General features: G+C 42.3%; 3 long non-coding RNA genes across 4 annotated transcripts; 2 read left to right on the top strand and 1 right to left on the bottom strand.

Annotated features, from left to right (window-relative positions):
* Positions 1-924: 924 nt before the first annotated feature.
* Positions 925-1,554, bottom strand: LOC118566148. Its single transcript, XR_004932841.1, has 3 exons — positions 1,468-1,554; positions 1,081-1,372; positions 925-1,012 (listed from the first exon to the last, which is right to left on the bottom strand). It is a non-coding gene; the product is annotated as an uncharacterized LOC118566148 (long non-coding RNA).
* On the top strand, positions 996-20,981 carry LOC118566131. 2 transcript variants are annotated; one of them, XR_004932831.1, is made up of 3 exons: positions 996-1,007; positions 13,084-13,085; positions 20,842-20,981. It is a non-coding gene; the product is annotated as an uncharacterized LOC118566131 (long non-coding RNA). The 2 variants fall into 2 exon arrangements; XR_004932827.1 differs by lacking the exons at positions 996-1,007; positions 13,084-13,085 and adding an exon at positions 19,634-19,644.
* Positions 17,498-18,650, top strand: LOC118566127. Its single transcript, XR_004932823.1, has 5 exons — positions 17,498-17,633; positions 17,736-17,910; positions 17,990-18,214; positions 18,301-18,476; positions 18,560-18,650. It is a non-coding gene; the product is annotated as an uncharacterized LOC118566127 (long non-coding RNA).
* Positions 20,982-21,967: the final 986 nt, after the last annotated feature.

Genomic DNA, 21,967 nt, shown 5'->3' with positions numbered 1-21,967 from the left:
CCTTGTGTGGTTTAACTTAAAAATAATAAATAATTACTCATCTTCATAGTCACTGTTTTCCTTACAGATAATATCCCCATTTATGCAGCCGTCTCTGATGGATTGCCTGTACCAGAATCTATAAATCGAACTAAATCAACCATGTGAATCTCAAAGAGCAAAAGCATAATCTCTGTTATATCACTCTGACTGCAAAGATTGACACATATGAAATGCAAACTACTATGGATTAAAGTTTCAAGCACACTAATGCCCTTCCGTTATGCAGAACTAGTTTGCAGTTTTTCTAAACTTGCAGTTTTTTTTTGCTACTTGCAGCCTTTTTGCCTTTGCATGCGTTTTGTGTGTTTGTGAGTCAGCATCATTTGTGTTTGCACTTTGTGTGACAAATTTCTGTGATTGCAGTGTTTCTTTTTTGCTGTATTTTTCCATTGCGTGCGTTTGTATGTGAGCCTCTGTTTTGTGTTGGGAGCGCTTTTTGTGTTTGCAGTGCATTTATGTACTTGCAGTAGGTTTGCACCTCACAGCCACTAAAAAAAAGAAATTGGATCATATCATATTTGTAAATTATAAAAAAAAAAACAAAAAAAACTGTATCATCTTCAGCTCAAAAGTAATTTTAACTAGAATGCAGCAAACTAAAAGTGTTTCAGCACAAGCAAGGCAGTGATAGCACAGACCCATTCGTAATGCATTCAGTCTGTTTACTTCTGTCACTTTTTTAGAATAGGGTAAAATAGAAATACTCTTATTGTCCTACAATGGGGAATTGCGTGCGTGACAGTGGCAAAACACGACAGGACACAAAGTTACACACTAGATTAATATAAAGCTGAATGAAGTTCTAAAGCAAAAGAGGATGTGTCATGTTTTTCAAATGTTTTGCCCACATGCAGAAAACGTTCGGTAGACCAATACACAGTTTAAGATGTTTATTAAAGGAGCAAGGTGCACAAACAAGTCAGAACTGCTAGACGCCTGGATCGAGGCCTGAACGCCTGGGCGGGGTTAACTGCAAGGTAAGAGAGATAATGAGTCATGGATCGAAACCAGAAAGATGCCAGGTTGTGCGCAGCTTACCCTTAGTCGGAGAAACACGAGCAGGGAAGAGTAAGCACCGAGGGAACTAGTGTCTACTCTGAACTGGCGAGAGACCCGAAGCAACCTCCACAGGTAGGAGGGACAGACGGATTGACCAGAGTACAGAAAGCTGAAGGTGCCAGTGGAATCCGGGAGGGGGGACCTCACCCCAACTAGGTACATCCTAGGAAGTTTGAGGGGGAACGCCAGAGCAACATCTGAGCAAAGGACTTCCACTGAACAACTCCTCATCAAAACTCCAGGCCAGGTAAGTGCATCCAAGAACACAAAACTGTGACAAAAATAAAAGAGCCAAAATTAGTCCAAGGTAGAAGAGCAAAAACTCACAATACAAAAATCTGGGACTGGTCTGAGGCCACGTCATACCACGACTGGTTTAAGGCTCTGGCATCTTCCGTCTGTCTCTGCACTGCTTAAGAAGCCAGCGGAATCTGCTCCTGACAAGCCGCAGGTGTGGGGCACGCCCCCACAGACACCAACACCACCTGTGGGAAAAGACCCAGAACCAGAGCAAATAGACAGCACCCTGACAGAATGAACTGATCAGAAAGAGAAAAAGAAGTGCAACTGCATTTATTCATTGATAATACAGCATATACAGGTGAAAATGTTTAGTTACGTAAAAAAAATATGTGATATTTAAGGTAATAATAGAGGAAAGCTGCAGCTGATTTACAGAACGGTGTGAGAAAAAAAACTATGCAATAAGATTTTACATGGAAACACCTCAGAGTAGCTAAGCTTGTGTATATTGAAATTAGGATCTGATAGACTTGATTCTTCATCAGATCAAGGTTAATGATTCTTCATCAGATCAAGAACCCATGCAACCATTAGCATCTCTGTAAACAGGCTCCAGTCCAGTGAACATGAGTTCTCTGTATGTTAACCAGTGTATCCACTCTCTGTACTCTAAGTAGTCCTCATTTGTATGAGTCTGGCTGTGGCAGTGTCATCAGACAAATTTTGAAGGTGGCAAACAGGGAAGCTGATGGAGAAATCTTCACAGGCATATAAAAAAATGCATATGTACCAGTGCACTGCAGAGTGTGTGTATATGTGTGTGTGTGTATATATATATATATATATATATATATATATATATATATATATATATATATATATATATATATATATATGCATTTTATCAAGCAAACGTGTGTGTGAGAATGTGACATGGTGCCTGTCCCTCTTCCCTTTTCTGGGCTGGTTACTCCAGGGGCAGGTAAAAATAGAAAGGGCAATGTCATCCCATGGTGTGTGTGTGAAAGAGTGAGTGAGTGAGAGAGAGAGAGAGAGAGAGAGAGAGAGAGAGCCAGCTCCATTGCCTCTAGCTTGTAAACAGTATAGATGAACGAGCCCAAAGTTAGTGATGAAAAGTGGACGTAACAACACTGCCGTAAACTCGGAACACAGTTTACGGCAGTGAACTGTGTTTTATACTCCTTTGGCAATTTTCATTGCCAAAAGAGTATAAAATCAAGCTCCATGCATGCAGAGTCTTTCTTCAAACATTTGTGTGGATAATGGGTCGCTTTCAGGAGCTCAGAGAACTTCAGTGTGGTTTTCTTAGTAAAATGTTCTCAATCCTAAATATTCCAGTCAACTCTCACTGGTATGATACATATTGTATATAATCCACCCTAAATGCATACTTCTTGCTATTGATTTCATTAAAATGCATATAATTCTATCTATAAATGTTGCATTTCCCTCTATGAGAATGGGGGATGGGTTCAGAGAAAATGGAACAAGTGAAACTTGTTTAAATCCTATTATTCCTGAAAATACGATTGACATCCCTAGACACTGTTATGGAAATATAATCATATATATATATATATATATATATATATATATATATTAGGGCTGGGCAAGTTAACGCGTTAATTTCGCGTTAACTCATTAGACTATTAACGGCGATATTTTCTTTAACGCGCGTTAACGCATGTTGGTCACATGCTTTTATTTTGTGAAGGTCTGTTGCTGCGGTGTAGGGGTTTGAATCAGAACAGTAAGTGGCGATAATGCGCCAATAACCTCGCTGTCAGCCAAGCCTCGGATTCAAAGAGGAAGAAAGGTGCTGGCCGGAAAAAAACACAGCTGACATGCGGAAGGCGGTGTTTCCCGCAGGTACCGCGAGCGAGCTTAGGCGAGGCGAGGCGGTGAGTTGGCGAACGGAACAAGTTTTGTGCGGAGCGGAGCGGAGTCTGCATTGACGCCGTCGGTGAAGTCGCTTCTCGTTTCAAAGTATCCATGTGTTTTTGCCTGTTTTTCCCTGCCATTCACTATATTCACGCGAGAAAGCAACAACAAAAAACCGCGTGTCAACGTCAAATAAACGCAAGCAACGCAAGCATATCGAGTTAGCAAGCATTTCAGTTGAAAGTTCTTCCAGCATCGAATATGACAGAAACAAGTTAGTTGTAACCACTGCCAAGTTAAACTTTGGTATTGAACATAAAATGGTAATGCTGCTCCCTGCTGTTACCTCAGAAATTGTCTGTTTTTGGTAGATTTTTTTTCCCCATAAAGAGAATTCCCTGTCAGTGGCAATAAGCTTTAATTTATTATTATTGCTATTTTTTGTTTTACATGTTTAAGTTGAGCTTTACACTAAATATGTGTTACTGATAAGTGCTACAAATGTTACAGCACTTTTGTTCATATGGCAGCAGAATAATTAAAATAAAAGTGCTCTTTACACTACTTTTGAATTCATTCTTGGAGTTTGTAAATACAATGCGATTAAATATTTGAATCGTTGCCCAGCCCCCTAATATATATATATATATATATATATATATATATATATATATATATATATATATATATATATATATATATATATATATATAATAGTGTAGTTTAAAGTAATAAAGATGTTAACTTAACCCAGTAACCTAAATAGATGAGGATGTTCGTAAAACAAAGGGTGCATTCAAACTTTAGACCGAGGCCATATGACAGTCTTGTGAGCAGATAACACTGTTAAAAATGCTTGCATAAGATCTTACATTGTTTTAGTTAACTTCCAGGAACCAAGCTAGGAAAATAGATTACATTTAACGGTCAAAGGTCAGGAAACAGATGTTCTCAGCAGAAACTTAGAAAAAAGAAGGTTGGTCCAGCCCCCGCTTGGACTATGTAGGTTTAAAAAGGAAGGAACAACGTGTAAGTTTTGAGACATGCTTCAGACACAGGCAGAGAACTTAAGGTATCCGATGCTGTGATAAAACTTGTAAGTGTCTCCCTCTTTGGAATTCCAAATTGTAATAAATATATGTTTAACTGTTGTTTTTGCCTCTGAATTCACTGCCTCTTCTCTTTGTGCCAAATCCTCGACCGGGTGAAACGAGACGGGCCGTTAGGTGAACGGGCCCCACATGTGTCTCGTTAATACTCTTGTTTCTGCAAAGACAGACAAACGGAAAAGGGAGGGAGCGTTTTGATGTATGTGAGACAAATGTATAAATGCACAGAAATAAAAGTTGACTCTTGCCATATTAAATGTTTAGTTTTGAAGGTTATTTTATCACCAAGAAGGTGATTGTAACTTCATATAATCCACCTTCTTATAATGTGTCTTTTTATGATAATTTAGATAAATTATTGAAACAGTTCAAATATGATAGTGAGGTACTTTTGTCAGGCAAGCACGGGAAACAAAGACTTAAAGCAGTAACATCAAAGTATAAACTACAACAACTAATAGAAGATCCAACCAGAATAACCCGAACAAGCATAACTCTTATTGATCTGGTATTCACAAATAAACCAGTGTGTGACAAAAACATTGAATCTTATGACAGGACTATCAGATCACAACTTAACATTGATAGCGAGAAAATAAACCAAAAGATATCAGTTTTTTTGTTCTGTCCCTGTCAAATAAACATATTAATAATAATAGGAAGGGCTGTCTATTCAGTAAATCAGTTACATGTTCCATCCGATGTAGGACCACCAGTCAAAAACCTAGCCTGTATGCTTTTCATTGTAAAGTTTGAATAAGTTTTCAATATCCATACTGTTTAGTTTACTGGAGTAAAGCTTAGTAAAAAAAAAAAAAAATACAACTGGAAATTATGATAGGCAGCAATGAGCAGAACAAATAGGACTAAAAATGTTGATATGGACATCCAGATCACAATCCAGTGACATAAGCACATTTGAATGTTCAGAGTAGGAAGCATAAATGAGAGAACATCAAGTGAACCCCTGTTCACATACAAAGGAACAGTTCTGCTTTAAATGAAACCGAGAGACCAGTATTGTGCCTGAACGCATTCATTGAACGAAAGTTCATGAACTCGTTCATATTTTGGGCGAACTTGAACTGAACGTACTGTATTACTGCCTGATGAATGTTATTGTGAACTCGTTCATTCTGGTGTCTGTGAATGGCACGCTCTCTCAGTTCAACTTTGTTCAATAGGTTGCCAAATTTCTATAGAGCCCTCCAGGCGAAACCCCGGCTAAATCACACCATAAACAGGCCTTAATATGTAGCGGGAAAAACACCCAATCTGGCAACACCAGCTACCAGTGTCGTAGCCTACAGCCACGCCGCGTGCGTCATCAAAACAAAATGCAGCGTGGAATCCACAGCAGCATGGAGGCGACCGTGGAGGCGACAAAGCAGCAGTATGATCACTTAAAACAGTTTTATGACCAGGTGGTTGGTGAGGATGATGGCAACAATCTTATATTTCTCTGCAAACTTTGCCCGCCGGCTTTCAGTAAAAAAAATTCCGCACTTCAGTAACATCCAAAGCAAATCTGAAACGGCATATAGAACTAAAGCACCCGGCTAGCCTCTCAAGGTATGTGCAAGCAACTAAAAAAACAAAAGACAGTCAGGACAGATCCTCGAGCCAAATTCCAATAACTGCGTACAGTAGCGGCTCCGTTGTCATCTCCCAGCCGCAGGTGAACAACCTGGTGATGCAGTTTATTGTTGGAGACCTGCAGCCTTTGAGCAAAGTGGAAAGCCCGGCGTTTATAAACTTAGTTAAGGGGTTGCAGCCATCCAGACAGATGCCATCAAGTAAACAAGTACAAACACTGTTAAATAAAAAAATTAAAGAAAGTCTTTTTAGTTATAGTTTTTTTTTTTTTTTTTTTTTTTTTTTTTTTACTTATTCAATGGCCAAAAAATTTGAAAGTGACTTGATAATGTTTAAATGTTTTGCACTTTGAATATTGCACTTTCAAGTTCAACCTTAAATTCCTACCTCAGCCTGGTCCCTCAGTTTGTGTTAGTAAAATGTTCTTGAGGGTTTTTCTATTCATGTAACTTGTTTGTTAAACCTGCCTGGTATAATTTTCCAGGATTCCAGTATTCCTTTTTAGTATGTACTGAAATGAAATTTCAAATGGAAAAAATTATTAAAATAAAAAAAAACATTTGCACCTTAAAGACTAATTTCCTGTTTTTCTTTTAATAATTCTTCATAAAAAAGACCATTCAAGCAGCACATTTTTCCTGATGTTTTTGAGAATATACTGTAGGGGTGAAAGCTGTAGCTGCTACTAGTGTGAAGTGAATGGACAGCAACAAAGCGTTAAAGCAACAATGGGGAAATGCTGTCCCCTCAATGCTAATGTAAACCCTGGTTGGATAAGGATTCAAAACTGGATATGAAGATGAAATCTGATGCACAGTTTCAGTGTTACAACTGATAAAATAATTGCTGTCTGTGGTTCTACAGTAGGCTATGGTGTAATTGAGCAATATATGAAAAAAAAAGAACTATGAACTAGTTCATTTTTTGGAACTGTGAACTTAGTTCAAAATTTTGAATTATGAACTATGAACTGAACTAGTTCATTTTAAAATGTGTGAACTGAACTTTGAACTAGTTCAAGTAGAAAGAGAACTTTCCCAACACTGCGAGAGACCACTTACCACTTCTTATCCATCACCACAAGTACACAAGCACATAAGCTAAAAGCTAAAAATGCATTGGTTCATTGTACTGATTCGTTTGAACATCCTGGATAAGATAATGCTGTGGTGATTAAGACAATTCAAATACCACCTCTAAATATGTGTTGGCTTCAGTTCAATAGCTTGACTGTTCCTGGACAATTTAAGTCAACCACAAAACAGTGGATGCTTATGGGCAATTTCTAATCATAAACACCTTTTATGTTCATTTAAATTGATAACTGCAAAATTCACAAAAATGTCATTCTTCTTTCTCATTTCAAAGTATTTTCTTCAACAGTCATCAAAGTTAACAACTTGAAATTTAAATTGATAGATTAGATTAGAATGAGGCAAAAACAATTACTTTTCATTCCTGTAGGAGAGATGGTACTCCAAATTACTCTTATAGTTTGAATGGTTTAGCAATAAACGCAGAGGCAGGGCAAGAGCTCATTAGACATGAATGTAATAATCTAACTGTTGAATTAAGAAAACCTTGACCTGTAAATAAAAATGGATCCAACTCAATGTGTTTAAAGAGAAGTTAGTTTATATCAGAAATCTCAAACTCAATTAATTGAAAGCTAGATATTTTTGTAATTTTTTATGTTTATTTGCTTGAAAGACTTGAATTAAAAAATAACATCATCAACAGAACATCAGCACTCAAGACAAGAGGGAATTACAGTGTTGTTCTGTGACCAAGTGACAAAGCACTTGTGATTTTTTTTCACCACTAAACATCCTCTGCTGTTAAGACAAACTATAATTGATTAGTAACTTCAGCTACACCACAAAATGGGAGGATACATGAAACAACAGTGGGGTTACTACAACTCTCCAAACTTCATGTGGTTTTCAAATTAGCTTAAATGCACCATGAACTGCGTCTTGGAATTGATTTCCATGATGGAGCAGCTACATCCAACCCTTACCTAACCAAGTTCAATGCAAAACATTCAAGAGTTGGCTCTAGCCATTCTGGTGCCCTTGGTGAGATTATGATTTGGTATTCCACCTACATGTCTCTGATAATCACACCATTATCAGGACTATTTTCATGCTTTAAACTTGTCAGGAGGTATGTTGGTCAGTGCAATCAACTGATTTTATTTATTATTAAAAATAAAACTGTGTTGAAATATTATGTCTTTTTGCGTCTGTGTGTTAAATGTGATCTGTGTGCATCCTGAGCCAGTGTCTATCTAAAAAAAATATGGTAACACATGGTAACAACATTTGTGATTCTTGAAAATGTTTGGCCTTCATTGGCCTTGCATCCAAACCCTTTGCCTGTAGTTTTTGTGGTCCCTCCTTTGTAATTGTATGGAAGTTGTGCTCTTCTCACATTGTGTGTAACCAAAAGGAAAAAGCATTTTTAATTCTGCTATTTCAGTCAGATAAACAAAAGGAAATAAGACAATTTGAAGTGGGACTGGATAAAGAAATGTACAAAAATGGTAAAGCAAAAATACACTGCAATTCAAGACAAGAAATTCAGGAGATGGAGAGTATCGAAGAGAGTTAAAGGTCAAAGGGCAATGGTGATTTTGTCTTGGATTGCTGTTAAATTGACTAATGTCCCTTTGGCTGTTGTGAGATAAAGTGTATGAGTCTACCCTTGGATCTAATTATTTATTCCCTCTTTCCCTGCTTCTATTTGTCTTTCCTTCCTCTGTTTTGTAATAACTCACCATGCTAATTTTCCTTTTTCTCCACCTTTCCCCACTGTGCTGCATTTGTGGCACTTCATGGCTCAGCTGATACCAGGGCTTCAGGAGATAGCTAAACACATACAGACAATTTTCAGACTTTTAATGCTTGGCCAGTTTTGCATGTAACAAGAAGGTGTGTATTGTTCCTGCAATACACACCAACACATTCAAATATCTAAAGTAGTAGAAAAATAATCATTACATCGACTTAAAGAGCAATGTGTTTTTGCAAGAACAACCTGGTTGTCTGTCCATCCATCCATCTATTTTCTAATACGCCTATACCTTGTGGGGTCGCAAGGGGTGCTGGTGCCTATCTCCAGCTATCAATGGGCGAGAGGCGGGGTACACCCTGTACAGGTCTCCAGTCTATCGCAGGGCAACTCAGAGCCAAACAGGACAAACAACCATTCTCACACACACTCACACACACTGTTTCACTGTGTCTTGTCAGGGAGAGACAAAACTTCACACAAGGATGGGACTTTATTTTCATGGGCACAACATGTAGCCAACCACATGCAAAGACTGACTAGCCAATTTTAGGTAAAATGTGAAGAAATGACCAAAGACTGATTAGGAGGCTCCGTCTGGCTACATTTCAGTTATATGGGAGATTGACAGGTTTATTTCATATTATAAATTTTACAGATTTTACTCCACACAGGAGCTTGTGGTTCTTTTTAAAAATGCATAAAGCACACCATACAAAATCCTTCCAAGCACACAAACCATCCATAAAGCCTCACCTTCAAAGATTCAATATAAGCAGTGCTAAATTGCTTGGACAGAAAATAACTGCGCAAACAATAAGTGGGTGTGTTGCAGCTGATCTACAAAGATTGCAACCACAGTAGATAACAAGTCCAAAATGGAATGGTCCGCCCTATTCAAATGACTAAAATGTGTTCGCCAATGGCTGTTTGGGAGCTGCTGTGAAATTGAGAGGAAGATCACATCCATCTCATTATCTCTTCAGACATCCAGGACGCACAAAATGGTTTTTAATTAATTGAGAACCTCTGCTATTAAAGTTGTTCTTAGAGGCAATATTAATTATTATAAAAAAGACAATTGATTTGTCAGCAGAAGTTCAGCTAAAATAAAAAAAATATATTTTATTTTATGTCCGAGTTTATTAAGAAAATATTACAGCTGACAAATTTATTCCTCTTTATCATTATTCTACCAGTTCATAGATCAGTGACGGTGACCATGTCAAATGCAACAGCTGAGCAGAGCTTCTCCAGCCCCTCCGGATGTTGGAGATAAAAAATTATAAAAAAAATGTTTAAGAACTAAACAGATCTGTGCCCAGCCTCTCTCCCTTTGACCACTGGAGCTAGATCAATCATAAAACCTGACAAAGCTGACTGTGTCAGGTGTCAGCTCCTCCCTGACCCCACCTCTGAGTCTGGGAAGGAGCTGTACGGTTTGGCGTGTTTCAGTGAAAGTCATCTGTAAACAGCTGGATCTATCTCCAACAACACTTCACAGCAGCCGCTTGAGACAAAATACTTCAGACCAAGGAAGCCCCATAATAATTTAATACAACATAACTGCTTCAATTGCTGGAGATCCCCAGAAACCTGCACAGATAAGCTAGTATAGATAATGCATGGATGGATAAGTTACAGAGCCCATGTTAGAACAATGAGGGAGGGACAAAAAAAGCCCTCTTACCACAAGTTATGGATAACTCCTCCCAGCCAAAGCAACTGGGCTTTTTATGTCTTCCTCTATTGATCAAAACTCCCCCCAATGAACACAGGCTGAGTAATGAGTTGGTCTTTCGGTCCCTGGGGAGTGAGAGTCATCCATATATATATATATATATATATATATATATATATATATATATATATATATGTATGTATTATTTTTCTTATCATTATTGTTGTTTTTATTTTTTTATTTTTTACACAGAAGCTTGAATCTGTACAGAAGCTTGAACGCAGAACAATATAATCTCAAACCTGAGTGCTCCCAGCTCTTCTCAGCTTTACAAATGTTCATGAACATGTAACTTATGTGAGAAGCAGACAGCAATCAATGTTGGGCTGGTGAGACAAGTCCAGCTTTCTGAGTGGGAGAGCCGAGAGCCGGTTCTGACTGCGTTCGGGTGTTGTGCCAAAGTTATCCTCGGCCATACTTGTGCAAGGGGAATGCAGGAAGAGAGGCACTGCAATCAATGCACCCTGCAATGTAAATTAGTCTAACCAATTAATCGTTGGTTTTGTGGACAATGCTGATTCTCGCCTTATGGAAGCACAATGTGAGGGAACAGATCTGTGTCACTATGAATCTGGAGGGACTCCAGATTCATAGTCCATAGTCCATAGTCCATTCAGTTGGTTTGCTTTTTTTCCTTGTGACATGCATTTGTGGCACATATCAAAGGGAGTTCGTATTTGAAAACTTTACAGGGTCTCAAATCTGGACCTGGACCAAATTCTTTCAAGACCCAACAGTATGATGCCAAGCCCAAGACCAAGGCGTCACATTCCTAGACCAAGACCAAGAAAAAGCGGCCTTAAGGCAAAGACCAGTCTTGAGACCTCCATCCCTGGTCCCAACGTGTTTGGGCACCATCCAGCCATGGGGGAAACTGTGTAGTCTCGGCTCAACTTTCCCGCAAAACTGTGAAAAATTACAAAGGCTTGTTTCTGTAGTGATTACATAAAAGATGGACTGCGGAATGTTCTGTAAGCAGCTGGAACTCACGGGGAACAAGGCAGACTTTCAGCAGCATGTTGACAGTGGAAGCGCACAGTCCAGCTGGCTGAGCAATTGGAAACTGGTAGAAACACAATGGCAGTGTACATGAGGCAAGATGAGATGTTCTGGCAGGGAATACTTGGCTGAGGCAGGTATATGTAGACAGGGGATCAGTTGAGCAGAGTTGACGCTAATTAATTGCAGCAGGTGGATCTGATCAGGTGCAAAGTGGTAGCTGAAAGATGGCTGAGCAGATTGGGTGGGCTGTGGCAGAGAGCTGACAAAGCTGAGTTATGACAGTTGCTTAAATCAATTCCACATACGGTGGGGGTTAAGGGAAGTCGGCAAGTCAGATCTGTAACTTCGGGATAAAGATTGGCTCTAAGGGCTGGGTCGGCGGGCTCGGGTCGCTCGCAGGCCAGTGCCCGACGCCGCGTGGAAGGCGGGCCGGCGGAGGGGATGTGTTGTGCCCTCTGCTCCGATAACCTGGGAGAGGTATGTGGTTGCTTTTGGGTTAAAATGAATAATGGAGATGCTGCCGGCGTCTTCACTCACTTTCATTTTATTCAAAAGAACACAAACACTTTTTTGCGCAAGCGCAAAACACAGTTCTCTGCTGGTCAGGAGCAATCGATCTACAAACCATCGAACTCTTAAGAAATTGTAAATAGTGTACATATTTTTAATACTTTTAGTACTGTATTACCAATACTTTTAAACAATCATAACAAAATGATAATTATGAATTATGAATTATTTTTAACTCCCGTTTTTAACTGAAATATCAGTCTTTTAAACCTGTGTATTTTAATTTGTGTATGGACATATTTTATGTGACAAGTTAATAATTTTAACCTCTCACATACTCCCCCTCAAAAATACATGTTGTTCCCAACATCAGGACCATAACACACAAACTACTGGTTAATACCTCAGTTGTGCAAATTCAAGTGCATAGTCAAACTTATTGAAAAAAAGGGTTTAGAGACTGGAACTCTTTTCATACATTAGTGTTGAGTAAGAACTCAGTCAGTCTCTGTCCGGTACTGGTTACTGAGCCTGATTTCAGCCACACACAGAGCTTCGTTTCAGAGTTTTATTGAAGGTGATGAGTGGTGGGAAAGGAAACCAGCAGACTGTACCAGATGGCAGCGGAGTGATGTTGACGGTGGCTGGAGCAGGAGGACGTAGTGGAGCCGAAGCCGGCAGACTTGAGGGAACGCAGAAGGCAGACACAGGGCTGGCTGGAGGCGGGGCACACAAAGTGTTACGAAGGACGCTGGGAGACGTGAGGCATGAGCAGACACGGGAAGGACGTTGACGAACCAGCGGCAAGAGCAGGACTGAGAGGGATTTTATATAGGAGGTAGAACAGGTGGAATGAGTCCGGACTTGATTGTTGCAGCAGGTGAAACTGATCCAGCATGGAGTGAAGCAGGGCAGAGTGGATGATGGAAGGATCTGGAACTGTCCATGGTGCAGAAGGGAGAACTGCACCCTGACATTTCACAGTTAATTGCATATTTGTCCTCTGCATTTTGTTAGAAGCAAAAACAGGTTATTGGCAGTGACAGTCCTTCCCCTCATTTTTTCTGTAAACACAGTCTTAGGTAGGAGTTGATCAGAAGTGCATTCATTCAACATCAGTAAACAAAATAGCCAACATTGCATCAACAGTGCATCAACAATGCATCAACATTGTTCATAAGACTCATGAAAACAGTAAGGATGAACACTGTTTCCCTAAGGCAAAACCTTTCCTGTATTAGAAGGTAAAGTCTGAATGGTATAACAAGACGGAGTACCCAGTAAATCATAAGTGAATACTTTTGGTTTCCTAGACGCACCTTTGGGTCTCAGATTAGCATCACCATCAAGATTTCTGTCGTTAGGAGGAGGAGGGGGAGAGGGGGAGAAAGGCTCACTTCTGTCGGCACATTCTCTACCCGACCAATGTTTTCCTCAGGCAGCTGGTCAGCTTCTGCAACGTCAGGCTCAGTCACCTGCAGCACCTCATCAGAGCAGCTGTCTTGGCAGGCTGATCTTGTGGACCTCCTAGGGTGTGGCGAATGAGAGCGAGTGCTCAAGTGTCTTGGCACTGAATAACACCCGCCCTCCTCATCGTCATCCTCTTCTGAGTAGACCTGTGATGTTTAAGCTGGGCCTGTACTGGACCTGTTCTTTGACTGAGGCTGCAAAGAAGTCTCTAAGGGCAAATGGTCACATGGGAGCAGGAGATTACGATGTAAAGTTATGGATCTGCCCTTGCCCCTCTCAGGTTTCAATTTATAAACAGGAATGTCCTTGCTCACTTGACGAACCACTGTGTGTACAACATCCTCCCGGTGGTTTTTCAGTTTCCCTGGACCCCCACGTGGAGTCAAGTTCCTGACTAAGACACGGTCACCGGGCAACAGAGCAGAATACCTAATTTTATTATCATAATGTCTCTTGCTCCGAACAGCAGCTTTGCTTGCATTCTCCCGAGTGATCTCATAAGCGTCTGTCATACCTTGTTTCCACCTCTGCATGTAGGTCTGATGATTACTGTCACCCTGATCTCCACCTAAAGGTAAACTGAACAACATGTCCACTGGTAATCGTGGTGACTGTTCGTAAAGCAAGTAAAAAGGGGAAAATCCTGTCACCTCACTTTTAGTAGCGTTATAGGCATAGATAAGTTTGTTTAGCGAACTCCTCCAGTTACTCTTCTGTTTCTCAGTGAGTGTTTTTAACATCTGGATCAAAGTCCGGTTAAACCGCTCAACCTGCCCATTTCCTTGTGGGTGGTATGGACTGGTTCTTGAGCCTGCAACCCCACAGTACTCTTTCAGCTGGGCAAAAAGTTGGTTCTCAAATTCACCACCTTGATCATGGTGAAGTCTCTGGGGAAAGCCAAACTTTAAGGCATAGTCGTTAAAGATTATGTCTGCTGCTGTTTCACCAGATTTGTCAGTGGTGGCATAAGCCTGAGCAAAACGTGTAAAATGGTCAACAATAACAAGTACATACTCATAGCCACCCTTACATTTGTCACATACCAGTACATTCCAGGTGTAAAAAGTCAACAGAGACAAGTTCAAAGGGCTGAGTAGTAACTATGTTAGTGAGCAGGGCTCTTGTCTCATGGCTTGGTCTCTTGTTTTTAAGACACACACACACTTCCTCATTACATAGTCCTCTATTTCTTTTTGCATGAAGGGCCAGTAAAAACGGTCCTGTACCATAGAAATAGTCCTTTCCACACCATGGTGGCCCATCTCATCATGCAGTTCTTTTAACACTGTTGGTCTGTGCTTCTCATGTAACACAAGTTGCTTCATTATGAAACGGGTTTTTTTTGTTGTTGTTTGTTTTTTTTTTCAGTGGAATACATCACCGAATATTGGCAGCACCTCAAGGGCTCCTGTGGTCTGAGGAAAAGGATCGAAAATCAAAGATCCAAAGTGGGTAGAATCATGGCCTTCCTCTCGTTTATAACTGAAGGGCAGACAATCCTCCAAAATTGGACTTTCCTTCCAAATATGTCCAGGACATACCAGTACATTCCAGGTGTAAAAAGTCAACAGAGACAAGTTCAAAGGGCTGAGTAGTAACTATGTTAGTGAGCAGGGCTCTTGTCTCATGGCTTGGTCTCTTGTTTTTAAGACACACACACACTTCCTCATTACATAGTCCTCTATTTCTTTTTGCATGAAGGGCCAGTAAAAACGGTCCTGTACCATAGAAATAGTCCTTTCCACACCATGGTGGCCCATCTCATCATGCAGTTCTTTTAACACTGTGGGTCTGTGCTTCTCAGGTAACACAAGTTGCTTCCTGATTTTCGTTTGTCGGTATAAAACACCACCATCATTAAACTGTAACTTGTCCCATTCTCTAATAAGACATATAACTTGTGGACAAAGCTGTTTCAGTTCCTAACCGAAAGGTTTTGACTCTGCCAGTTTATATTGTATAATTTGTCCAATAACTGGATCAGTCTCTTGGTCTAATTTGATCTGGCCTACAGTAAATGGAGCTATTGGCATGCTCACTGACACTGTAGCACACTTGGCCGAAATACCCATAGACCAGGCTGCGCTAGACTCGTCCTGATGGTCAACTGCCTGTGTCGCTGCACTCACCACATCATATGACATTTCTGCTGAGCATTCTTCTATATAGGTCTCCATGTCTAAGGGCATCCTAGACAGACTGTCTGCATCTATGTTCTCTCTACCAGGGCGGTACTTCACAGTAAAATGAAAATCAGCAAGTTCTGCAACCCACCTACACCCTGTAGCGTTCAACTTTGCTGTTGACAGAACATAAGTAAGCGGATTGTTATCGCTAAACACAGTAAAAAATGGTGCGTAGTACAAGTAATCACGGAACTTGTCTGTAATTACCCATTTAAGAGCCAGAAATTCTAACTTACCCGAGTGTAAATTGTAGTTTTTTTCTCGGCTGTGGTTAGAGTTCTGAAGCCATATGCTATTACACGGAGTTTGCCGTTTTGCCTTTGATACAATACAGCTCCTAATCCCTGGTTAGGCGATTTGACCCCTCTTACCCAAATATCATATGTTAAATCCCATGGATTGTCAAGCATTGCAGCAAAATATCAGGGAGAGCGGATTTTGACATTTTGGTGTAGGATTAGGCTGGAGGTGAAGGCTATGGAGGTTGGTGCTCCATGGTCCGTGTGTGTGTGTGTGTGTGTGTGTGTGTGTGTGTGTGTGTGTGTGTGTGTGTGTGTGTGTGTGTGTGTGTGTGTGTGTGTGTGTGTGTTGTGTGTGTGTGTGTGTGTGTGTGTGTGTGTGTGCTGGTGCCCGGGCTTGGTTGCTGGTAGCAGGGGTGGGTGCAGGGTCTGATGTGGAGGGTCTGATGTGGAGACTCAGTGTCTCCCCTGGTTCTCAGGATGCTTTATTTTGTACACCTGCAGCCACTTGCTGCACTCTTGATTGCATGAGCAGAACGCATCTGTACGTACTTAACATGCCAATCAACGACTGACTGAGGAGCAGAGCGGACTACTTTCCCCTCCACTGTTCTCTCATTTACACGGTAAGTTGTTGTTTTTTTTAAGTTAACTTCGAGTGTGAAGCTCTTATGCATCACGCGAGGAAAGGGGGCTCTGTTCCTGGCTTTGAGATATTTTCAAAGCTCGTGTTATCGTATCTTATTTTTCAGATTCACATATCAACATGGCGCCCCCAAAGCAGAATGTTTGCTGCCCACTCTGCCGTTCTGAATTTACCTATATAGGCAGGCACCTAAAAAATAGTCATGGAATTAAAAATTCAGAAGAGCGAAAAATATTGATCAAGTACAGTAGTGGGAGGGTCAATATTAGAAAAATGCCCTGTCCAGTGGATGGCTGCAGTTATGCTAGCACAAGGCTGGACAGGCATATTGCTCAAGCTCGCCCGGAGATGGAGGGGGAGAGGATGAACCATCGCCTTCATCCTGCACCTCGTGCAAGGAGCTTAAGGCAAAGAACCTTCAGCTTACATCAGACTTGGGGCAACTAAGAAAGAAATTGCTGTACCAGCACAGATGGGCTGAAAGGGCAAAAAAGGCCATCGAACGACTGGAGGAGGTATGTAAAATGTTTATTATAGAGCACCTTTACCATAGCACTGTTGCTGGGCAGGAGAGCTCCATAGGTTAGGCCTGGTTCTACCGGCAGAACCAGCGGGCAGATGCGGAGGACCTTTACCCAGGACCATAGCACAGTTGCTGGGCAGGAGAGCTCCATAGCTTAGGCCTGGTTCTACCGGCAGAACCAGCGGGCAGATGCGGAGGACCTTTACCCAGGACCATAGCACAGTTGCTGGGCAGGAGAGCTCCATAGCTTAGGCCTGGTTCTACCGGCAGAACCAGCGGACAGATGCGGAGGACCTTTACCCAGGACCATAGCACAGTTGATGGGCAGGAGAGCTCCATAGCCTGGTTCTACCGGCAGAACGAGAAAACTTAACACTAAACCTTTATTTAACAGGACCTCCAAAGGGGATCCACTGGCCCGGTTCCTAGTGTGGACGTCGATGCCCTGGTGGGGGCTGAATCTTCCTCTCTAGATGAAGAACCGCAGCACATCACCAGACCTAAATCAAAGGAGGAAAGCCGGAGCACCCTCTGTTTGGCGAAAGCGTACCCCAAATTCCCACTAAGCATCTGTAAGTAATGACACTGATTGCTGTATTTTTCTATTTTTATACAGCATACAACTTCATTATGAAACGGGTTTTTTTTGTTGTTGTTTGTTTTTTTTTTTTCAGTGGAATACATCACCGAATATTGGCAGCACCTCAAGGGCTCCTGTGGTCTGAGGAAAAGGATCGAAAATCAAAGATCCAAAGTGGGTAGAATCATGGCCTTCCTCTCGTTTATAACTGAAGGGCAGACAATCCTCCAAAATTGGACTTTCCTTCCAAATATGTCCAGGACATACCAGTAAGCATCTCTCTAATGCCTTTTAGTTAAGATAAAATGTCCCCATGTAAAAAGATTCCAATTATTTCTTTCTGTGCAGGTGGCCAGAACATCTGTTAAATGAGGCAAAGGCTGAGAACACAGTGAAAACCTACCTGGTGAATTTGTCCCAGTTCCTGACCTACTTCAGGGATTGCAAACCTTGGCCCAGATGTGGTCATCCGTCAGATAAGTGTCAAGAAAAAGAAGTTGAGCAGGACCATCTCCAAGGACCAACTTCACCTCTGCAAAGTCCTGGCCAGGAGACGCATCCCTGAACTTCTTGGTCAGACTTATTAAATTTGTACTATATTAAATTACTTACCTGAGTTACTGACATCCATGTTCTAACCCTTTAATTTTTGTTTTCAGATCAACTGTCTGAGGACCCCAACCCGGAGGCACGCAGGAGATTCTTCGGGTACCTCAGTGTTTATCTAGCAAGCCTCTATGGACACCGGACCGGTGTTCTAAAGAACATGACTGTGGCAGAGGTTGACGAGGCTCAGCAGGAAGCCACAGTCGGGCAAGTGGGCTTTGTGATCAATGTAAGTCTACTGATATTGGAATGACAAACACTCTCTGTCTTGTCCCATTTGTCTATTTACACACCCTCTGCTTTGCACCACAGGTAAGGAAACACAAAACCAACCGTGCGTTTGGCCCCGCACAGCTCTACTTAACTGTAGAGGACTTCTCATGGGTGGAGAAGTGGATGCTCATCAGACAGAAACTAAACCCACCCACAGACCTTCTTCTCATCACCGAAAAATTCACAAAGATAGAGAAACTGATCATGCCGATGCAAGCCGCCTGGCTGTACATGGGTTTTCCTGGGCGCCCCACATTAACAGATTTCCGAACATCAATAGCCACATACGTAAGTGATTATATCACTTTTCCACGTAATAAACCTAAAATAAAAAGCATAATATTGAAGAACCATCTCTATTTTTCAAGGCAAGGAATACTCTGTCCCCAAGTGCCCGGACCAACATTTCAAAGACCATGTGTCATGACACACGGACAGCAGACAAATTCTACGCGCTCCACCGCAGAGCTGGCTTGGATCCGTCAGAATTTCGAGGCAGCCGTCAAGCCATCACGTACGACGGGACATGACACCGCCGAACCTTCTCTCCTCTCCATGTCAGACTCATCAGGTGATGGGCTTGAGGAGGAAGCGGAGGGCGCGTCATCCAGCCAGCCTGCTGCATCCAGCCCGCTGCCATCGCCTTCCAGCCCCCCTGCCGTTGCTGCGCCGTCCTCACCAACATCCAGACAGGCCACTGGATCACAAAGCCCTGATCACGCTTCTGAGAGCGACGCTGATTACACTCCTGACAGTGAGCGTGATTACACTTCTGAGAGCGAGTCTGATGACACTTCTGAGAGCGATCCTTCATATGCACCAAATAGAGGGACACAACAACCCATAAGAAAGAGACCATTGTTAACCTACATGTTGAGAAAGAGACGTCCAGGACGCAGCCGAGGTGCATGTGTGCTGAGATCCAAAAACTAGTAAAAAACAAAAAATAAATAAATCAGTGGTGATGTAACTGTATTTGCTTTTTTAAAGACATTTCTCCATTCATTATTCCTGGCAAATAAAAAAAATAAATAAAACTTATAAAGTCCCACCTCCAGCCTTGGGGGGGGGGGGGGGGCTGTGTCAGAGAGCTCTCCCCCAGAAGAGTGCCTGTGACTGGGGCAGTAGTGCTGGAAAGCTCTCCTCCAGTCCTGGAAGTCCAGCATGGGGTGGATACGGATTTAACAGGAGTAGCTCTTCCGAGCCATACCAGGGGAACGAAACTGATTTTTTTTTCCTAAGTCCTCCAGCATGGGGTGGATACGAAATCAACTGGAGTAGCTCTTCCCAGCCATACCAGGGGAACGAAACTGATTTTTTTCCTAAGTCCTCCAGCATGGGGTAAATATGGATTTAACAGGAGTAGCTCTTCCCAGCCATACCAGGGGAACGAAACTGATTTTTTTTTTCTAAGTCCTCCAGCTGCGCGATGTCCACATGTCCTGCTGGAAGTCTGCTAAAAAATGAAAAAAATTCTAAGTGTTGAGAACCAGAGGCACGGTGGGGAGCGATGTCAGAGTGTAGCCCAGGGAGAGGGCCTCTCCCTGGGCCTGCAGCAGCGGGATGTCCCCTGTCCTGCTTGAGCCCTGCATTACCAGGTGTGCGAAACTGGGTTTTTTTAGGGTTAGGGGTAGGGTTAGAAAAAATTCTAAGTGTTGAGAACCAGAGGCACGGAGGGGGTGGGGTGCCCAGGGAGAGGGCCTCGTGGTGGGCCTCCAGCTGCGGGATGTCCCCCTGTCCTGCTGGAACTCTGCTTTACCAGGTGCATGAAAGAGGAAAAAAATTAAAATACTAAAATTCTAATAATAATTATATTTAATAATAATAATACAAAGAAGAAGAAAAAAAAGTCCCACCTCCAGCCTAGGAGGGGGCTGTGTCAGAGAGCTCTCCCCCAGAAGAGTGCCTGTGGCTGGGGCAGTAGTGCTGGAAAGCTCCTTCCTGGAAGTCCAGCATGGGGTGGATATGAAATCAACAGGAGTAGCTCTTCCCAGCCATACCAGGGGAACGAAACTTGAAATGTTTTCTAAGTCCTCCAGCATGGGGCGGATACGAATTTAACTGGAGTAGCTCTTCCCAGCAAGATACAAGGGTTTGGACCCAGAGGCTGCAAATACATAAATAAATTAAAAATGGAATTAATAATAATAATAAAAAAAGAAAAAAAAAGTCCCACCTCCAGCCTGGGGGGGGGGGGGGGGGGGGGGGCTGTGTCAGAGAGCTCTCCCCCAGAAGAGGTCCTCTGACTGGGGCAGTAGTGCTGGAAAGCTCCCCTCCAGTCCTGGAAGTCCTGCATGGGGTGGATACGAAATCAACTGGAGTAGAAGACCCTGTTGAGCTTGACTCTAGTCTGGCACCGTGAAGAGACATGAGAGGTGTAGAATAAGTGGGAGGCTCTGGCCGCCGGTGAAATACCACTACTTTTATCGTTTTTTCACTTACCCAGTGAGGCGGGAAGGCGTAGCCCAGGAGTAGCCCAGGAAGATACAAGGGTCTGGAGGGACCCTTGTAAAGTCAAGATCTCCAAATGCGGTGGTTTCTTCTTTCAAATGAAAGGGTCATGCAGGGTCCTAAACCAGTGCGAAGCCTGGAAAATCGGGGATGAGCCTATACCTATTTTAGGTCCCAACAAGGTCAAGTATCTGGTTGTCCAGATAAATCCTGTTGGTTGGCTCATCCCCCCTGATCTTGTGCCTTCAGTGTCGCAACTACTGGACAGTATTTCCAAAGCCCCCTCAAACCGACACAAAGAATGGAAATGCTCAATTCCTTTGCTCTGCCAAGAATCACCTATGCAGCAGACGTAGGAATGGTCATGAAGGGAACTTTAAAGCTGACAGATAACTTGATCCGAAAGGCAGTAAAAAGATGGCTTCACCTGGAGCCTTCCACAGCAGACGGTCTAATATACTCCAGGCCGAGGGAAGGCGGCCTGGGTGTAGTAAGACTTGAGGACCAGATCCCAATGTTGCAGTTCCGCAGAGTCATCGGCTTAATCCAAGCCAAAGACGAGCTTTGCTCGAATATGGCTAAATCCGTTGTGGATCACAATCGTCTGAACAAACTCTACAGAAGAGTCATGGGCGTAAGTGAGAGGAAATCTGACTTAATTTGTGAACCCGACAAGATCCAGATCGGAGACTTCACGTCACTGGCTTGGCGACGGCGTGAGTTTGCTAGATGGACCAGACTAAAGAGTCAAGGAAGAGGAATCCTTCCCTTCCAAGAGGACCGCATTAGCAACTGTTGGCTAAAGCTACCTACAAGTTTCCAAGAATCAGAGTTTATTCTGGGACTCAAGCTACGAACGAACACTGTCCCCATGCCAACTTCACCTTCGATGAGGAAGGCTGAGCAGACCAAGTGTCGTCTCTGTGGTAAGGCGGCCGAAACTTTGGGCCATGTCATAAGCTCTTGCAAGGTTCTACAAAAGAACCGGATGAAAAA

This window comes from Fundulus heteroclitus, chromosome 1, assembly GCF_011125445.2.
Source record: "Fundulus heteroclitus isolate FHET01 chromosome 1, MU-UCD_Fhet_4.1, whole genome shotgun sequence".
NCBI lineage: Eukaryota > Metazoa > Chordata > Actinopteri > Cyprinodontiformes > Fundulidae > Fundulus > Fundulus heteroclitus.
This window is presented reverse-complemented; position numbering and strand designations above follow the sequence as displayed.